Here is a 15,171-nt window from a genome sequence, read left to right on the forward strand (position 1 = left end):
GAGAAGCACTAGTACAGTATGTGTCCATAATGGACCTGTGGCTTTATTGGAAGAGTGTGAATCTTCTTTCAGAAATGCTCAATTCCATAAAAAGCGAGAAAGAGGGGCCCCACTGGCTCAAGACAGGTAAAAGATTTTCTAAAGATAATCGGTTGCAGCCATACCGATTTATCAGCAATATCAATTCCACATGTGCACAATTCCTCCACCCAAACGTCAAAGCTCTGCAAACCGCTGAAGTTCCTTTACAGAAGAAAAATATACGTTATGGAGGCAATAACTGCCTGGGTGGATCTCCTGGATGTAAATGTGAGACATAACTGGCCTAAAAGGGTGTAGTAGATGTAACTGATGCAAAACTGAGGTCATGCATCAATTAATATTAACTTTATACAACTGCCAGCAGACAATATACCTAGAACAGCAGGCCTGACCGATACAGCATGAGCAGGGAGCGATACAGCACAGAGGTGCCATGAACTATCCCAGGTTGCCTCCAAGCATTTCCAGAAAAGGGGGTTGAGTTGAGAGGGTGAGAGCCAAGATGCAGAATATCTTTAAGACGCATTCCGGAAAGTCCTGGCCACCAGCCACAAGTTAAAACCACTCTGAACGAGAAGCCTGAATAAAGCTCAGGAATGTTGGACCATTCCCAGGGAGCCTTGTGTGACTTCTTCCCAGATGATCTTACTTATTCACTGATGGAGAGGGACGAGAAGAGCGCTTTAACACACTGTAGCTGTGTAACCAAAGGCAGCAAACCTCATACAGAAGACACAGCAGAGCACATTACCGTCTGCAGGCACTCTTAGGACATCTCTCTTCTCAGACGACGTTATCACAGCCAAAATCACACTATCACGCAAATCCTTCTTCCTTAGTTACATCTTATCTTTCTCTGGAAGGCCATGATGGCGTACTGGGGATAAAAGGATCGTGCGGTGATGGCACTAGAAAGCCCTGTACACAGATCTGCACGCTTATATCTGGCCTGCTGGCTGACCAGCACCATGGCTTCTCTTGGCCAATGTCAAAGCAGCAAGGCACAGTGGATTCTGGGGTTTCATTCTCATATCCGAGCCACACACACGTGTCACATTCCCCTTAAGTGTTGCGGTGAGCCTATTCCAGTCTGTCAGGCACAGTCTCAGCCCTGTGCGACTCTCCCTCCAGCACCAAAGAATCCCCAAAAGACCAGAGTCCAACGGGGTGGTTACTACAGCCACACTACTGTGACGCTGGCACTATCACACACCACTTCCAAGAGGGCAGTACAGCACTGGAGCTCAGGGGAGTGAAAAACTAGCTATCTTGACCTTGGAGTTTGTATTGTCATAAAGTCAACCCACAATGTAGTTTTTTTTTTTCCATGACACATTTATTATTTCTAGGGCTGTAAAACGCCAAATGCTCTGTGGCAAGACTAAATTGCTCTTTTAAAAAAAATCAAGCGAATGCCAGAGTGGGCTGGAATAAGTCTGGATTTGAGTTCTGAGAGTGTGAAAGCAGAAGAGATCCACAGCAGCCCACATCTGTGGGAAGAGTGGCTGTAGGCGGCAACTTCTCTGTACTTCAGGGCTTAAACCTCTTTGTCCACAGATTCCTGGTGTGAGTTAAAAAACATCTACAGTCTATGAACAGGCTGCATTTATTTATTTTTTAAACTCCAATAACTGTTACCCCAGCCTGCCTAAAAACAATTATCTTAGCCCAGCATGCGCAGGCCAACGTTCAATTTCCTGTTTCTCATCGTGAAAAGAAAAGGGGAAAAGGACTACAGAAAGACACAGCTGATAACACGACAGATGTTCCTATTTGATGACTTGTCCCAGACAGCTCAGCACATTCTGCGGGAGCATCTGTGAAAAATGAAGAAGGCTGCCTTCAGGACGAACCGAGAGCTTCGCATCACAGTTGGGACCTAGAAACTCCCTACACAGCATTTTGGAATTAAAACAAACAGTTACCCTGCCTCAGAAAAGGCATTCAATTAAATGACTAAATACTGTGTAGCAGACAAAAAGCATTAATTACACTGTCATTCTCCCTCACTGCTGATCATGAACGCAGGACAAAGGACACAGATCATACAGCCGTGGCATGTGTGCTCATATTACTTATTCATGCTATTGCTGCTGTTTCTGTTAACATGTTATGTTTAAGTTTTATAGGAATTATTTTATCACCAAGGTCAAAGAGCCAATCACATTTACAGCAGCTCATATGGCTTCACAGCATTTGTTAGGAGACATATAATCTTTATAACGCTCTAACAATTTAGAAAACATTAATCTTCAGATGAAAAGGATCAGAAAGTTTCACCTTCATCTGTTGGATTTATTCTGCTTGATATATATATATACAAACAAGCAAATGACATTCACAGGGAGAGCTGCATTATAACCTTCAGAGGCTAATGCAAAGGTCACACTCTCTAGAAAAGCAACAGGTAAACCAAGGCTGACTAACCCACACAGGTGACCAGCGACAGAACTGTGATGAATCAGATTGTTACTTACTGCAGGCATGATTGGTGAATAGGAAGGGTCTTCAGTCCTCAGTGGGGGAAAAAAGCAAGAAAAATAGTTTGCAGTGTTTGCAGAAAAATAGTAGCTGCAAGAGGATCAATCCAGAAGCCAGCAGAGACTGTGGACTGTGCACTCCTGTTCCGTACCGTCTTTAGTGCTACTTCCTTAACTCGGGATTCCCCTAGACTAGAGCTCCCAGAGCAGTCTTGGCTGCAGCACACGGATGTAGCGAGGGCTGATATTGTAGCTACAGCAAACGGTTTTTAAAAATTCAGGCAAGCATGTCTTGTCCCTCCCCTCTCCCTGAAATGTGCCACCCCCTTCGGAAAACGTTAAATTTGCATCTTGGTTAATTTTCCACTGATCTCACTGGGCTTTTATATGGCTTCACAATGCTGTCATTGAGGCTTTACTGCACTACCTGGGATCAGGTCTGAGCCAGGACAGTGAGGAAGTGTGCCAGCAGTGGGCGGAAGCAGGGAGAGAGCACGGCACATTTGTGCGAGAGGCGGAGGAAAAGCTATCAAGCAATGCGAAGCCATTGTTCTGGAGACAGGTGGTAAAGGGGACTTTTTTTGTTCTTCCGAACAAGATCAGTTCTCAAAGCAAAGACATTCCCACTACAAAGAGCTCTCACACCACGACAACAGAAGAAGAGTTGTCGTCCGTTCAGCACCGCAAAGCTCACACAAGGGAGCCGGTGTAACATGGCTTCAGGCTCAGCAAGGCAGACAGCCACTCCCTGCGGCGCAGGTAACCGGAGCACCTGCTTTACAAGAAATGGCTTATTCTGAAAAGAAATAGCCCTCGGCAGCACCGATGAACTTCGAATTCCAAAATTTCAAAGCCAGTAGTCCTCTGAGGCGTCAGAACGCCACGTGCACTTGGCCCATTTTGCTAAACGCTTCTTGAATGTCCAGGCGACTCTTTCTGCCCGTCACACCTCAGCCTGTGGACAGAGCGCCTTGCTCATTGTGACCAGAGAGGCCAGGTCTGACACCTGCCAGAATGTTCTGCGGGCCCTCTCTACATTCTAGCCCAGTCTTTTTAACACACCGGTATGTGTCTGTCACCAGGATACTGCTGCTGTGAGATTAAGGAAGTCATCATGCTTCAAAAGCTTTTTTTCCCCCAATTTTAAACGTGGTTCCTTTCGTGGGGGTGTAATGACCAGGCATTGCCATCAAGGCCTCCACCTTTTAAAAAAACTGTGCTTAGTTCGTTAAAAACCCCCACCCGGAGCGGAGAACAGAAACCGCTGTTGTCACTGCTGTCCAGCAGCCTTCATGAAATGCCCTGTTTTCACCAGCCCACCAGTGCATCCGAGTGGAGAGGCTGTTGCCTTCTCTTCGCCCAAACCTTTCAGAAGCGTGCTGTAAATTCACGAGACCTGTCCGTTCGGGTATTGAACAGGACACTCCTTCCCTTAACACGAAGATTATGCAACACCCTTAACCTTGTGCCACTCTCCACTCACCCTCACTCGCTGAAGCCATTAATCCTGAGCCTCTAAACCACATGCAGGCCAGATGTTCACCACTGGCTCATGAGAAAAGCACAAGCGTGGCGTGTGCCTCAATGCTCACAATCGCCCCCCTCCCCCTGCCGCTCTGCCCCCTGTCCCTCTATGACCGAGCCCTCGGGGGGCCGCATATCAGCTGCTCTGGGAGCGCGACGCAGGCAGGCCCGAGTGCGTCACCTCCCGATCAGACGCAACGGCTTCGGCGACTGGAGAGGCTTCAGAGAGCCAGGAGACCGAGAGTCTTGACTTCCTCCTGGAGCTCACAGCGTCTTTTCCACCCCCCCCCACCCCCCCGCACCAGGGCTTTTGTAAACATCTGGTGTATAAACAAACGACAGCCAGAGTGAATCTGTCAGGATGCTTGTGGCAGTTCAAAACACTGAACTGGAGCCACTAAAAATTCCTCTTCGCGGTCAAGGACAGCCAGGGGTCAGAGTGGCTGAGAGACGGGCTGGGGCTCTGCTGGGAATTGGAACACGAGTACAAAAGGGACATGAAAGAGCCTTTCGCTTGACACTCTCCGTTATTCACTAGTGACGAATTACACACCAAGTTTATTTTTATTTCAGTAGCTGGAGGATTATCAAGCCCTCCCTTGCCCCCACCCCTCTCAATTTACTCTTCGAAAACAATTAGATAAGAAACGATGCTCTCTCTGACTTCAAACACTCAGCCACTGAACTCTATAGCGAGCGCAGAGACAGGAAGGAGTGTACACAGGTCAGAAGACCTGATTTTACTCAAATTTGCACTTATTTGAGTGTGAGTGACTAAAGACTGATTAGCATTCAGAGCATGAATGTACTTCAGATGCAGGTTATGAGGTTCTGTAAACTACACATCAAGATTTGTGCACACATAGCACAACAAGCATATATAGAAAAACCCATTAAACCAGAATATTAGTCCCTGACATGTTTCTTCATTGACATTTGAATGTTCTGTTTCTGGTAATTGGGACAATTTCCGCATCCTGATTTTGAAATAAGCCTACTCTCACCTGGTTGCTGGGTGCTTTGAGCAAGGTTGAATCTAAGAGTTTAGAACTTGGACTGAAAGGAACAGCTTTTGCATCAGGGAACCTTACGAAGGTCCTCCAGGCACACTGACCCAGCCTGTGGTTCAGAAGGCAAAGCTGTATTTTGTGGATGAGAATCTATTGTTAATCTGGTCACTGCGGTTATTCAGCGAGACCCGTGATGCAAACGCAACACATAAAATTCCCAGACCGCCCCCGGCCTTCCCCAGCGTGATGATTATCAGTCACAGGCTCACGTTCGTGCGGCGCACAGTGGAAAACAATGCGAGGACACTGCAGTCTCATTCCAGCTCATTGTCAGCGACCAACCGACAGGAAATAAACCAACTGGCTCCACTATCTGATTCAAGAGGAAAGCAAAATATACCACTGGCATTTCACTGCTAACTGCTATTAAAAGGAACAAAGTTTGCCAGGTTTTCATGACTCCAACTGAATTAGAAATAATATCCTGTGACGTTTTCTTATCTGCTGTTATCTGTCTTGTCTGATCTTTGCCGTCAGCAAGACTCATGGTTGTGTCATTCCTGGAATTTTAGGAATACCGGGATCTTTCATTCTTTTAAAAAAAAAACAATGAAGCTTTATTACATTATTTTCCTTAATCACATCTAATTGATTTAAGCACAATATTCAGATATTTCAGATATTGTCAATTTAAAAAAAGGAATCCTAGTCTGTCTATAAAATGAGAGGCAATAAAAACTGAACCAGAATAAAATACAGAAAAAAGTAGTAAAATGTTAAGATGAGTGTGCTGTTTCTATTAAGTTGAAGCCATAGATGTCAGTCAGTACCAAAAGGACTTCAAGGTGTTCCACTTGTTGTTTTTTCGTTCACACTAAACAACAGTTTAATATTATTCCTCTGAAATAAATCTGAAAAATACAAATACCTCCTAGCGGAGTTTGATCATCAGGGCAGCACCCTGGGTTGATGTTTACAGGAGTGAATGAGTGCTTAAAGACCCTTCCTTGTGCCTTGTGCGTCCGATCTGCAAGTGATCTCTCGTTAATTCAGATCACTTTGAGTCCACAAGCACAGCTCTCAGCTCCAGAGGCAGTCAGTCTGCCTTGACAAGCAACACGTTTCCTTGCTTGTCGCTTAAAAAGGAGTTATCTCTATTTTTGATGTGGAGTGACAGCTAAGGAATTTCATTCCTTCTTGTTTTGGGTCTTATTGAGGAAGCGATTCAGGAATCAGGAGTTGCAGGTCAATCATTACGTTAGGTGTTGGTGAAACCCTAAACCAGCCCCATTAAAATCAGCCCAAGCTCACCCCCAGATCTATGCTGCCTGCTGGATCAATATGACGTCTGTACCCAGTAGATACGGAGGCGCTCTGTGCCTGCTGCTTTTTGCACTAGGTGCTGTGCAGGTTTTTCCCTCTGTGGTTGGGGCTGCTTGTTTTAAGACGGCTGCGCTTTCTACCTGCTGCAAGCTTCTGGGGCAGGACCTTCAAGGGCTGTATTCCAAGGTCGCCTCTGTGTGCAGCAGCTGTGGTGTGCCAGCAGAAAAGAGCACAGGGGCTAACAATCTCGCAGGCCCCTGCCCAGAGGCTGCAGAGGCTCCGAGTTCAAAGACACACTGCAGTTACATAACAAGGGGGCACTTGCTCCAGAGGAGGATGTTAGTTGCGCAACGGCAGTGTGAACAGTAGTGCTGGACCCCTGCAGCTGTTCAAGGGGCACCGACACCACACGGTCACCTGCATCCTGAGTACCCTGGGCACAGGAAGAGCTCCCTGCAGCCTTGGATCTGCCTCAGTGTGTCTGAGCTGGGCTTGTTTCATCTCAAAGGTGTGTCGCGGTGTCTTTCTCTCTGTGCTGTGCCTCTCTGACCTGCCCTGTTGGCTAAACAGAGTTGGGAAGAGACATGCCCGCATGACGCGGTGTGGGCTCTGACATTAGTGCGTCACCGGTTTAAAAAAAACAGCAAACAGCTGTACCCATCAAAACAGATCAAATCCAATGGGTGTAAATTATTTTCAGTTCAGTTTGATTCAGGGATCCCAGTGATCTGAGTGTTTGTTGTCAGGATTTAGGATGGTTTAAAAAAATAACCTCACTTGGGCAAAATGATTTATCGCTGCTTGGAAATCCGTCACAATGTGAAAAGGCTTTGATTAAAGCGATCAGTGAAACGTTTATGAGAAACATGCAAGCCATACTGATGAAGAATGAGACCTCATGGGCTAAGACTCTATTTTTTCCAGACAAACAAAATTAAGATTAAATACAATTTTAAAGTGAGTACGATTATTGGAGAGAGCACGCTCAGTCCCTGGGGTGTTATTTTCAAAAGCCCGTTGCTCTGCCTAGGCACACCAAGGGAAATTGATGCCTAGTTGAGCACGTACTTAATCCACTCTAAATCACTTGTCTATGTCTTTTCTGTGCTGCCAACTATCTCTTAGCACTTGACCATAACCTGTGTCTGCTTTCAAAAACAGGGCAACTGAACTGTTTCAAGTGAGGAGTGTTGATGCATGACGATTAAGTCATTTTGGAAGTCCCTCCAAAAGTGATGTGGAAATTACACATCAAACATGAGGGACGCAGAAGAGAGCTTCTAAAATTCAAGCCTTTGGAACATGATTCATTTGCAAGGAGATGGGGAGAGAAGAGAAAACAATTTGAGCTGGCTTTCTGACTTGGCAAAACCGGGGCCGAGAAGGCAGGAGAATTTAGGTGACTGAGGCAGGCAGAGACCTACAGCAGTATGAGCCTGGAATAAGTGGCATGCGCTGAAGGAAATGTGGTCAAGCGCTGTTTAACTCCTCCAACGTCTGCTCACAGCTCTGCGACTACCTTTCTCTCTACCCAGAGGGAGGTCTGCTGTCACGTTGGAGGCAGAACAGCGAGGATGTGAGGCCTGTAGAGCTGATAAGGGAGAGAGAAGAGTTTCTGGCCGCCTTCATGGCTGACGCACAGACTCTCGGCTCCTGGTGCACGCATCCACAAGCACATCAGAACTACCGCCGGAGGAAAAAAAAATCCCTTTCTTAACTTAAACCGTCTTCTAGTTCACAGATTCCAGCTTAATGATTTGTTTCCATTGAAGTATCACTTCTTCAATTAAACAAAAAGAAGCCCTCCAAAGTTTGGGGAGTTGGGGGGATGGAGGTGGGTTAGTTAATAAAAGAGAGAAAAAAAAGATTAGCATTGCTTGGCCACATGTTAACTGGGACACTTAACATGGGAAAGAAAGCTGTTAAAAGAATGGTTATTTAATTGCTAATCATCAACGATAAATACAGCCCATTAGAAGACAATCATAATGTATCTCTTCAGAATCTGTTTGCCTGTCTGTTGGCTTCATCTTGCCTTAACTGCACAGGCAGGAGCCACTTTGTACAGAGCCTCCAAGAGACAGACACCTCTAAATGCTAGAGCAGGAAAGGGGGTCTCGGAGATTGGGGACAGCTGGGATTAGACTGACACATTCAAAATAATAACGCAACACAGAGCCGCATTCTGCTCCCGGAGCGCTGTGAACAACAGCCCTTACCTGGTGTGAACTGAAGGTCCCAGGCCGGCTCACGGATGTCGCATTCCTGCCGCGCGCCTCTGTCTCTGCTCTGCGGTTGCCGTGCGGTCGCGGTGCAGAGGCTGCGACTCCTCTGAACCAGGTCTGCTGAACTCTGGGGCCTCACTGCTTCCTGGCCCTGGCGTTTTGAAGCACGAGATGATGCTTTTTCCTGAGGAAGCAGTCCATCCCCTTTCCTCCCTGCCTCTGCCGGGCTCTAATTATACTAATTACTGGCCTTGTTGGGCTATTTTTGTGTGCATATTTTTTTCTGACGAGTTACGTCAGCGCCTCGCACATGCAGGAGTGGTGTCGTTTGAGGGTGTTGGGGGGGTTTATTTGTCATTTCTTCCTCTGTGTCGGCCGGTGTGTTTGTTGGTTTTTCACTGAGCCCTTGCGCAGGTAAACTCCAGCTGTGACGCTGGTGGACGTCTTGGCGTAAGCTGGAGCGGACCTCTTCCTCCCCAGAGACCCAGGCGGCAGAGTCCTATTCCCGCCAGTCTGTCTGAGATGCTCTGGCCTCTCACTGCTGTGCTGATGTGCTGATGTGGTGGTGTTGTGGTGTCGTGCTGTGGTAAGAAACACAAACCAGAGGACACAAGTAGAAAATACCTAGAAAACTGAGAACAGGAGGCCCTTCCTTAAACTAATGGCTGTAGGAGTGTGAAACAAAGTGACCATCATGTAGTTGAAGATGGTATTTTGGCTTCCTTTAAGATGAAGATGAGATACTCAGCTCAATTAGCTACTAACTAATCAATTAGCTAACTAATGGATAGATGGAGCAAGCAACCTCCTGTTATTTGTGAACTTTCTTTTGTTCTCATGTACTTAACGCACTCTGACTGCCCACATACTACTGCATTATTACTAACATAAGATAAGATCACTTTATTGGCCATATACTATCTCTTGCATTAGGAATTCGTCTTTTCGCAGACCCCAGCTTGCTCTCCATGAGACACACAGACAGGGAGAGAAGCTGGGGGTCAGAGCGCAGGGTCAGCCATTTATACGGCACCCCTGGAGCAGTTGGGGTTAAGGGTCTTGCTCAGGGGCCCAACAGAGTAGGATTCCTCTGCCGGGCACAGGATACGAACCGGCAACCTTCCAGTTAGAGGGGCAGATCCTTAGCCACAGAGCCACCACTCCGCCCCATGCTGCCCCACTAATGACGGAGTCAGTGTTGAGTGGCGCTCGCCTGCTGTGGGTCACTAGCCAGCTGTGGCTGGGGCAGCCCATGCAGTGGCGCACAGTTGACTAGGCGCTGTTGAGGGCAGAGCTGGGATTAGTCAGACAGGGTGCTGCTGGGCTCCTTGTGCAACACTGACCCCTGCAGGGCGGTGCAGGTACAGGCCAGAGCAGAGCTGGGATTAGTCAGACAGGGTGCCGCTGGGCTCCTTGAACTTGAACTTTATTGCCATATGTAACCAGTACATGTACTGGTACAATGGAATTCTTACTGACAGAAAGTCTCCCGATTGTTAAAACACATGTAAAAACACAAAGTGCAGACAGTGCATCAAGACAATATACAAACAAATAGCAGACAATATACAAGTAAACAAGTAAACAGTTTGAATGTAAACAATGCAGACATGCAAACAATGACTGCAGATGTGCAATAAATAAGAAATTATAGTAGGTGGTGTAGGTGTGGTCTGAGGGGCATAGCCAGATGTGTTCACCCATCGCCCTGGTTGTGGGTAGAAGCTAATGAGGAATCTGGTGGTAAGTGTCTGTATGCTCTTGTATCTCCTGCCTGAGCGTAGTGTGGTGAGGAGCTCATGCCCGGGGTGGTGACTGTCCTCTGTGATGGCCAGAAGTCTACCATGGCAGCGGTCCTCATAGAGCTGTTGAATCTCTGTGAGAGCACAGCCGATGATCTTCTGGGCCACATTCAATATTCTCTGCAGTGCCTTTCTCTCTCGAGAAGAGGTGTTGCCGTACCACACGGTGATCCCGTTGGTGAGGACGCTCTCGATGGTGCAGCGGTAGAAGTTCAACAACACAGGTGCTGGCATCCCCCATCGCTTGAGGCACCTCAGGAAATAGAGGCGCTGCTGAGTCTTCTTCAAGATAAGAGTCAGTGTTCACAGTCCAGGTTAGATCATTATAAATGTGTATTCCCAAAAACCTAAAGCTGGTGACTGTTTCCACTTCCGTTCCATCAATACTGAGTGGGCTGTGAGTGTGTGGCTTGTGTCTCCGAAAGTCCACTATTAGCTCTTTTGTTGTGTTGCTCCCGTTGCAACACTGACCCCTGCAGGGATGTGGAGGCACTGGTGAGGCCGGGCCGAGGCTCCTGAGTGCCAGAAGATGCTTGAAAAACACAAAACAGACAAGATAAAAGGCACACTGTTCACTGCGTCTGCTACTGTTTAAACGTGCATAAGGCCCGTACTGACACAGCCGAAGGGGGAAGACAGACCAGTGGCTGAATTTCGGGTTGTGTTTTTGCCCCACTGAACTCTTCACGTTTTAGGAGCACAGCCTTAATTTAATTCTAACTCAATTCTTCCCAGCATGTTCGTGTTTCAAAGTTAAATTTTAAGCAGCTCTGGCCACAGTTTTCATTCTCTAACGCACTCTGCCTAATCACCGAGGGGAGAGGTCTGCCTGCGGTAATCAGGCCCAGCTGCTTGGAGCCCTCTCCGATGTGACTGTCCTCAGCAGACCTCTCGGCACCAAAGCTTGCTCCTGGAGCCCAGATCCCAATACGTAATAATGCTTCAGATGTACATGCCTGGTCACACCAGCCTTCGGGCACGTCTTCAGACAGAAACAGGGGTGAGGCTCTGAGCTTTTGACGAAAGTTAAAACCCATCCGGTGGGGCCAGTCTCTCACGACCCACCTAGCAGAGTGACAGGAAGACATAATCCTATAAATCATTAACCTCGACGAGTCCTGAGAAAGAGTCCGCAGAGCGTTGGCAGAAGAAAAGACTGCACGTGTCTTAAAGCAGCGGTCCTCAACCCAGCCCCTGGAGGAACCCACGTCTTCAGGTTTTTGTTCTGATTGAGCATAAGTGATGTCTTTAATTGAGCTTCTTACTCAGTTTGACCTTTTTGAACTGCCGTTTTCTCTGCATTCAGCCTCTGACTCCAAGAATATTCTACTTCTGGTGTGCTGTTGCAAAGAACTTTAACAGAAAGGACTCCACTTTGCTCAAATTCAAAGAGAAGTATTTGCATGAGCAATGAAATACATTGTGACCAAAGCAAAAACAATTGGCAACACATTTAAAAACCTTCAGAACAACAAAATCATTATTATTTCTGGCAGGTGTTGGAATTTGGGTATTTAATTTGTTATTTTAGGGTAGAATGTTTTTCTAATCCAAGACTATTTCTCACAGTGTAGTGGAAAGTGCATCTTTGTCTCTGTTGTACTGGCAGTGTCCACAGCGCCTCTCTGGGCAGCCAGGTTTGTCTATGTCCAACTTCTATGGCCAGGCTGTGGTCACTGAGCCTCTCCTCTCTGGACAGTCAGTTCTACCCGTGTCCAGTTTCTACAGCCAGGATATGGTCACTGAACCTGTGCTCTCTGGATTGTCAGGTCTGTCTATGCCCAGTTTCTATGGTCAAGCTGTGGACACTGACCTTGTCCTCTCTGGACTGTCAGGTCTGCCTGTGTCCAGTGTCTATAGTCAGGTCTATGTTGCCCAAGTTTCTACGCCAGGCTGGGGTCACTAAGGGTGTACTTCATCAGGGTCTGTTTCTACTTGCGGTCTCTCACTCTTCAGCTACCCAGACACTGTTTAATGTCTTTTCAGCCTGGTAGCATTTCAGTTCGTGCTGTTTGTGTATCTCCCAGTGTGTGAGGTGGTGTCCATTGGCTAGTGTTCTGATTTGATTGACTTTGTGCTGTTTTAGCAGTGCTGTCCTAAGGCTGGGTGGTGTTGGTGTAGCTCAGGACACTGAGCTTCTGGAACAGCTGGCTGAGTTGGCTCTTCGCTGGGCTCAGCTCCTAGCTCAGCTGTGCAATATGGACCCTAAAGGGCTTGGGCTAATCATTCTCTCCTCAGCGTACTTATTAGATGGGGTTTAATCAATCCTGACATCATCCCCTCACTCTAAGCATTATAAATACTGTATAATCCCCTTCTCTCCCTCTCATACGTCTTTTTAAATCCATCCTCCACCCCATCTCCCCCTCTTCAGCTGCCCCTCGGTCACTCCTCTCTCTGCAGGGGGTCCCAGCCTGGCCAGGAGGTTGGCCCTCAGCCAAGCCAGTTCCACTAAATTTAATACAAAACACTTAATTCTTGAATGTTGTTACTTCACTGGGAATATCTGTCATCTGTTTCCGTCAAACAGCTCCTAATTTGTGGAGAATTTATAATGACCAGACACTCCCAGTAACTAGCATCCTACACTGAATGAGGGGGAGGTGACAAACCCAGAAACTGGTTATCGATTGATACTAATTACAAAAACAGATCAATCAGTTTCAGTAACGAAGAGCTCAGCTCAGCCCTGCTGTTACAGTAAACAATTTCACCAACACAGGGGCACATGACATCTATGAAATGCCCCTAACCACTAATGCAGGGGGAAGGGGCACAATTACAGTCCTGGGGGGGCAAAGGGTTTCTGCTTTTCCTCCCAAATGAGCCCTTAATCATCAAATTCAACTAATTTTTTTCCTAATTGAAAAAGCTGAAGCATTTCTTTGTTCTCAATACTCAGAAAGGCCTGTGAAACCTACCAGACAGTGGGTTTGGGCAGCCTTGTAATTATTCATTTAAAATAAATGGGGAGTTTCTTCATTAAGCTGAGGGAAAAGCCTCCACTCTCTGGGCAGAAGAGCGACTGGATTGTTTCTTCTGTCATTTCCTTCCTGATGGTGCCATCTAGCGTCTGCTGCTCTGAATAGCATCTGAAGAAAAGCGGCCCTTTTCTGGGTGAAGAGATTCTCGCTGTACTGTTTGCCCCCACATTCTTATGCTTCCCTTTAACGTCTGTTGCGCTGAACAGCGTCAGAAGAAAACCAGCCGTTCTTTGAATGAAAAGATTGCTTCTTTATTTTTTTTTCCCCCTCATCAAAAGCAGCTCCCTATTGATGTCCAGATTGCTTTTCCATTACAGCTGGTGTTGACAGCATGCTTGTTCCTCTGAGGCAACCCGGTTTGATAACGCATCACACAGTGATAAACACTGCCGAGAGAAAGCTCTGCCGTCTCTGCAGGGAAACAGTCCCACCTATCGATATGCCTGATCTTCGGCTCGTGACGAACGCTGGTCAATTCAGAAACAAGTTTTTATCTTCCTGTGATTCGTATTTCGCCAAGTCAGCATTTGCAGACAGTGCAGTAAAATGTTAAACTGGGACATAAATGGGTTCATGTGTGCAACATCAAGGCACATTCCTGAAGCTGACTGGTGTGACTGAGGGCAGTGAGCTTGAGGACCTGCTGACTGAGTGGGATCTTCCTGGGGTCATACAATACATCCCAGAAGACTAAGTCCTTTAGAAGCAGGTTCGGGAACTGCTGCATTAAAGATTACATGAGCCAAACTTTACACTTGACGTCAGGAAACAAAGTTTGTCCTGCCCGGGCTTCTGCTTCACTCCAGTCACTCCATGTTGCAGTAAGTGACTTGACCAACACGGGAGACAGGACCTCTTGTTTTTATTAACTATTAATTCAGGAGGAGAGGGCACAACTCCTGTTCTGGGGGCCAGAGGGTCTCTGCTCTCCCTTCCACCTGAGCCTTTAATTACCAGATTGGACAAGTTGAAGTGTTTCTTTCTTCTCAATAAAATGGAAATTTAGAAAGGCCTACAAAACCCACTGAACAGATGTGGGTCCCCTTATAATTATGAATTTAAAATAGGTGACTTTATTAATCAGTTATCAGTGTTATTAATCAGAAAAAATACCTTCTTGCCTTCTTGCACATATAGATTGCTGGAGAAATCTGTTTCAAAGAAGCTCCCTTTCAGGGTTGTACAAGATCACTTCACATATCTGAGTTTAGTCAAAGAACCCAAAGTTAATATTTAAACATAACTGCTGTGTAACGGTCTCAGAGTTAAGCAAAATGTTGAAAGTAGGAGAGCTCTGCCGCTGTCTGTGAATGGGCACATAAAGATGATCTCCTTTTCACCTTCTTACATCCAATTCAGAATTGACCTGTGTTTCTCACTTCCTCATTTTTCAAGACGTTAGATTCAATAATTACATCACGTGTCTGGAGCTATTACATGCCTCATATTCTAATGCAAGATTCATGACATACTGGCATACAGGCAAACTGGCACGGACAGAAACACTCCTGCATGGTAAGACAGAGAAGCACATGCCAACACTAAAACCTCCACTCCTGCCCTGCTTTATTGTAAAACTGATGCACCGCAGAAAGGGCCGGCACAAACATTGAGGAGCACCGCGAGAGGATGAAATGAGACCGATGTGTACAAATTACCCAAAACCTCAGACTACGCTCCAGCCCGTCACACCCATGCCTGTATCCTGGAACAAACCGATAAGGTGTTTACAGAATAGAAGTATAAAATGACTGATTACTTTTAAAGATTTGTAGACAGAA

At 46.6% G+C, this 15,171-nt stretch overlaps 1 protein-coding gene across 2 annotated transcripts in view; it reads right to left on the reverse strand.

The window, feature by feature from the left end:
• Window positions 1-8,807, reverse strand: part of exoc3l2b (exocyst complex component 3-like 2b) — a 42,309-nt gene extending 33,502 nt beyond the window's left edge. The window contains exon 1 of one of the 2 annotated variants that reach the window (XM_088627441.1): window positions 8,599-8,807. The gene's annotated coding sequence lies outside the window, so the exon portion shown is untranslated. Of the gene's footprint in view, window positions 1-2,519; window positions 2,967-8,598 lie in introns of those variants that run through there. The other variant, XM_088627440.1, reaches the window with a different exon arrangement.
• Window positions 8,808-15,171: the final 6,364 nt, after the last annotated feature.

The sequence above is a fragment of the Lepisosteus platostomus genome, chromosome 4 (genome assembly GCF_059453375.1).
Source record: "Lepisosteus platostomus isolate fLepPlt1 chromosome 4, fLepPlt1.hap1, whole genome shotgun sequence".
Classification (NCBI taxonomy): domain Eukaryota; kingdom Metazoa; phylum Chordata; class Actinopteri; order Semionotiformes; family Lepisosteidae; genus Lepisosteus; species Lepisosteus platostomus.